The sequence below is a fragment of the Cygnus olor genome, chromosome 1 (genome assembly GCF_009769625.2).
Source record: "Cygnus olor isolate bCygOlo1 chromosome 1, bCygOlo1.pri.v2, whole genome shotgun sequence".
Taxonomy (NCBI): Eukaryota; Metazoa; Chordata; class Aves; order Anseriformes; family Anatidae; genus Cygnus; species Cygnus olor.
The window spans coordinates 81,218,410-81,224,340 of record NC_049169.1 but is presented as its reverse complement, the minus strand read 5'-3'; the positions used below and the strand labels follow the sequence as shown (position 1 = coordinate 81,224,340).

Sequence of the window (5,931 nt, the reverse complement as noted above, 5' to 3'; positions counted from 1 at the left end):
AAGGTGAAGTATTCCCGTAACGTATTTAAAGTGATTTGCTGTTTCCTGATGACACCTTTACTCATCTGGTGGCCTTCTGAAACCACTCCAATTGTTCTCTCCCTTTATCTTGCACACAAGAGAAGTATTTATGGTGTGCACCAAGTATTTAATGTGTACTTTCAAAACTGTTTTTATTTTCTTCTTTTAATTAAACCTTGCTCTATGAAGCCAAAACGAATCTATTACTTTAAGATGAACACGAAGATTAATTTTTGTCTATGCTTATTTTCATACCTGGGGAGAAATTGAGGGAGACATTGGAGGACTGGAGAAACTTTCTGAAACATATAAGACTGTAGAAAAAAAATAATAGATACTTAACTAGTTCTTTTTACTACATTTTACAGTATTTTCCTCATTGAAATATAACTATTAATATTATTATGCACAGATGATTTGATACAGAGAGAAATAAATGGCTGAATAGAAGGAGAGATGGATGATTTTATGGCACAAGAGGAGAGAAGGGTAGTAGCAGGATAGTGGTTTTGTTTCTTGCTTGATATGACACTTCTGTTAAACCTTTTAAATCTGGTTTTAAATACTGCATCTTTTTAGGTAAAACCACAGCTACTGTGGTTGTAAAATGCCTATGTAGCTCCCTAAAGTACATTGGAAACAACCTTGGTATTGATTAGCAGAGCAGTTGAACAGGGAAGAGGGCCAAATGGGTTTGGATTACATTTTTTATATTTTTTTCTTGGTAAGAAAAACACAATCAAGTTAAAACAAAACAAAATCAACAACAAACAACAACTACAACCAGGAAAAAAAATAAAAAAAAAACCTACACAGTTCTCATAAGTTACCAAATTTGACAGAGATGCTCCTAGACATATTTTCAGACTGATAACTTGGTATAAAGCCAATGACAGTGGTGCTAATGTTTACCATGTGCATTTGTCTTTATTTCTAAGGGCTAGTAGCTATCTCAACAAGCTTAGAAAATTTGATGCAAAGTGTCCTGTCACATCAGGAGCTTTCCCAGTAGGGTAGGCAAGGGATCAGTCTACTTGGCTTCACAATTTCACAAGAGAAAATCCCATTACAATTCACTGAATGAATTCCAGTATTTCTGGAATGTTGACAGTAGACATGAAACAGGGAAAATATAAAGGCTGTCATTACCGAGCTTGTCACAAAGTTAGTAGTCAGTATTTATTATACTTTACATCTATTCAGATGGCCAGTTTTCATTCTGAACTCTCCATGTTCCTGTAATACAGTTTAGCTGCTATATTATCTACAAAGTACTTTAGCAGAGGATAAAGAGACTGATCCAAACATTCTCTTCAGTTGAAGGCAGGAAGACCATTTGTCGCCCATTTCCCTCCCTCCCTCATTTGATGTACAGGACAAAGCATTCATTTCCACTAAATGAGAGATGCCATCAGACGTGAAGGTTTCATGCTCAACCAGGAACAGATAATGATATGCTTACTCATGCTTACTACATTAGGAAGTTTTAATAGGACTACGTGAGGATCAGGTGCTAATCATTGGAACGGCATCAGATTGCAGTCCATAATTTGGCTCTGTCCTTCTGCACAGCAGTTATTCAGTGCTGATGGCTGAATTCTATCCATCCCTGAAAATTCAGGAAGGCAATGTAAGAATAGGAAGGAAATGTAAAAGGTCCCTAACTGTATGGTCGCACAGCCAGAGGAAAGCCACCATGTAATTGTCCCTGCACTCAGTGATGGCAGGGGCACTGGCTGTGCAGATAGTCCCTAACAATCCCCTATTGTGCTCACCTCTCATGAGATTTTATTTGGAGAGCATTTTCCACTAATAGATGCTGGTCATGAACAAACAGCCATAAATCACTTTGGCCAAGTTAACCCAAAGACGTGTGCCAAATTCTAGTGTCAAACAGTCTAACACACATTTCCTAATAAACAGAAATGCTTTTTAGCAGAAAACAAACAACCAGGAACATGGGTTATGTTGGAATTGTCACACCGCAAGGATAGACGCAGATGGCTCTGGATTTCCTGGTAAAATCCAGAGCTCCAGAGATCTGCCGCAGTGAGCCTGGCCCCAAGGACATGCCCTCATTTCCACAGGAAAACAGGCGAATGACCATGATCAAGCACAAAAACTCTGATGAAAGAGGAATATCCTACACATGAAATGTTTATAGCTAAGATGTTGATGTAACATCTTCATGCAGAAAAAAGGAATTTATAACATATGCTTTACATGATATCTATTTTTAGGACTGTGCTTTCATCATTGACCAATATCCCTAGTTCCCTGAGCTCTCATGGTAAGAGGTAAAGCAGGAATGTAGAATCTGATTTGTGTGGGCTGAAATTGTTCAGAGCAGGAGTAGTTTTGAATAAAATGTTTTTAAGATGATTATAATTGCAGATGCTTGAAAATGCAAACTTTCCAATTTTTGACAAATTGTAAACCAGATGCCCAGTCAAAGAGCTGGCCCTGTTTTCCTTACATCACAGACTAGCACGAGATAAAAAAGCAAAGGAGTATGGTACTTTTTAGTTCACAGCAGATTGTTTTGATTAATTTATAAATACATATATTTATGTTTCAGACACAGCAGACTTTGGAACCGTTATAAACGAACCCTGCATTTGGGTGTGATGACACAGCAAGCTCCATTTTGTTTCATTTGGAGATTCATTATAAAATTTTTTAACAGGTTAATGGCACACTAGAAACCTTTTCAGCAAGAAAGGAGGTAAAGATAAGTATAACTGACTACCTAAAACTACTTTAAGCAGGAATATAGCAATTGATAAATCCTTTGGAGCAGATGGTCTTCTAGTTGATTTAAGAGATATGAGGTCCATGGGAACAATTGCTCCTGGAATATGAACAACTAATTCCCATTCTTCACATGTTCCAAATTCTGGTTTCTCTGGAATGCTGCTAATTGTTTTACTTTGGCTCCATTCTCAAGAGAAAGCTAAATAATTTTATTTCACCACCAAAGTTTGTTCATAATCACTGGAACAACTGAATTTTGTTACAGAAATTACATTTGCTATGTCCTATTTATTGACCGTTTTACGTGCTTGAGTAATTACACTGGAATTATTTTGAAGGAAATCAGAGAAATACACTATGGTTGAATTACTTATGCAATGCACAGATGATTTCATGCTCCCCCCAAATTACCAGATGAAATTAGAGCAGATATGAGGTGTGTACTATGAAAGGTGATGTGAGTCAGAGGACCAAAAGGGAAACCAACAAACCTGGTGCCTGGCCTATGGCGAGTCAATTCTCTTCTTTATAGCTATTTTTATTTGGATCATAAGCTCTTTTTGGACAAGGTCTATCTTGTGCCATGTGTTCATACAGTGCTTTCCACAGTGCTGTCCTTAAATCAGATTGCTGGATTCTACCAAAATACAAATAAGAAAGATGATGTAACACCACACATCATAGTTTATCATCATTTTCTCTTTCTGCATGGCTGGAAAATGTATTATATTAAGAACTGGTCATAAACCTTCCCACACACTATTTTGTGAAAGGACAGTGCACGTGTGCACACGCACACACACACACAACACCCCCCCCCCAAAAAAAAAAAAAAAAAAACACTTTTTACTACATGAATAGATTAATCAAGTTCCAAGAGAAATGGAATTCAAGATTCAAATATATGTTTCTTTTGTTTTGAGCAGTTATCTTAATTCTTCCTGAGCAAAGAAGAGGCGTGAACCAACAGGCAATCAAGTATTATACAGATGGCATACTCGGTTTACCTAACAAAATACTTTTAGCCTTCTCAGAGAATTCTTATTCTTCAAGATTTCTGTTGTTGTTATTTTTCTTTTACAAGCGTATTTTGACAAGACAGTACCTGACTGGCAGCACTTGCAAAAAATAAATAATTATAAATCATCTTTAACATGATAGTTTCACACCTTGCTTGGCAGAAAAACCACTATGTTATCATAATACTACTCCATTCATTTTAAGACTAATCCATCTGCATTGTACATCACTGTATTATATGCATCATTACACTGTAACAGCAAAAAGGAAAATGAAGGTATGATAAGACCTAAACATCTTCATAATTTCAAGTTTGAGGATATGCAAGATGCAATTGTCAATTACATCACACATTCACATTCTGTTTAAATAATGGATCACATTATGAAGAAAACAAACACTGATTTTCCCTGCTTTCTGTTTTTTGTTTTGTTTTGTTTTTGTTTAACCCTTTTCCCTCAGGTTTTGGCTAAGTTCCTATTCCAGTAATAGTTAGTTAGAAGTAATTTTAAAAATTGGCATTTTTTTCCATCTTTTTCTCTCCAGGTTTGGTTTGTGTCCCAAAATTTCAGAGTCAAGTAAATGCAAAAACTCTGAAGAGGAAATCAGTTATTCAGTTTAGATGATCTACCAGTGCACAGTGACTTGTCTAAATAGAATAATTAAAAATGGGCTGATAGTACTTCAAATAAATTCAAGGATTTTCAAACTTTTAGCAAATGCCTTATTCATTGCAATACTGAATTCTTTGACATATTACATTTTTCATCAATTAAGAGAGAAGCACTACTCTAAAGAGAAATTCTGTTTCTTTTGATTCCTTATCCAAATAGTTAATTGTTGTGGAAAAGTCTGGCCTTTGATTATCTTCTATGGTATAGGATCTGACTCAGACTGAGAAATACAAATGAGTGAAGAAGCTTACTCATTCTTGGAGTAACATCCAGAACATTTGGCAGCCCTCCTTCTGTTTCCATTTGCTCAATGGTGAAGCTGTTATGGTTGCAGTAGATACATTGCTGGGGTACACCTACATTAATTAACTCCTCAGATCAGTTATTTTGACCATCTAGTAAGATGGATGCTATACATCACCTTACTGGCATCAGTTACTGTTTACCACATCAGAGCAGATCAGACACATATGGACAAATTATATATTCATTAAAAAACAAACAAACAAACAACAACAAAAAAACGGGTTCATCTGACCTGAAAAACAGCCAAAAACCTGGGTCAAATCCATCAGAAAGATTTCTTCTAGCTTCTCCCTTCACTCCCCCACCACACAAAAAATTGCTTCTAAAAAGCAGAAGGTCTGGGACTCACCTTTTGCTAGCACCGTGGTTAGGACGATCACTGAGAAAATGTGAGGGATGAAAAAGTTAATTTCACTCTTCTGCATGGACCTGTATCTGCTGATCCTGGCACGACTAAGCCACCAGGCTTCAGGGTCTCTCACTATATTCCCCTGTTACAGCTGTCCTATATGGTGTGAGGTAATTACATATTTATTGGAACCCAAAGGAATGAAATCACTCTCTCAGCTACGATGAGTGACCCCAGTGATAGAGGAACTTAAAAGTTAGTGCCTCAAGCCTGTGATCTATGAATTTGGATCTCCCACTTCTTCATTACCTCAGCTCCAGGCTACACAAGCTTCCTGCAGCTTCATCGCAGCACCTATATCCATCTCTTTATTTCCGTTGGTTAGCACTATTTAAAGGTTCCCCAAATAGGACCAAAATATTTGCTTTGAATCAAAAGCAAAGGTTTGATTGACCTAGCAAATGTTAAGGAAGAGAACTGGAAGAGAAAAATTTCACATTGATGAGAAAAAAACAGCATTTCTCTTCAAAATGTTAATATTAAAAGTCAGGAGACAAAAGTTTGCACATCATTGGTACTCTACTGTCACTTACCAACTTGTTCCAGTGAACAAGAGAGCAAGCAGCCAACTTGCAGATGTGCTGGTTTCAGCCTGATGGACAGCTGGACTCTACCACAACTGCTCTCTCACTCCCCCTCCTCAAAGGATGAGGGGGAGAAATATGATGGAACAGGGCTCAAAGCCAAGATAAGGACAGGGAGATTGGTCACCAATTACCGTCGCAGGCAAAACAGGCTCAACTTATG

The 5,931-nt window shown here is 37.1% G+C and overlaps 1 long non-coding RNA gene across 1 annotated transcript; it reads right to left on the bottom strand.

The window, feature by feature from the left end:
* Positions 1-276: 276 nt before the first annotated feature.
* On the bottom strand, positions 277-3,410 carry LOC121078444. The gene is made up of 3 exons (XR_005824577.1): positions 3,267-3,410; positions 1,484-1,630; positions 277-335 (listed from the first exon to the last, which is right to left on the bottom strand). It is a non-coding gene; the product is annotated as an uncharacterized LOC121078444 (long non-coding RNA).
* Positions 3,411-5,931: the final 2,521 nt, after the last annotated feature.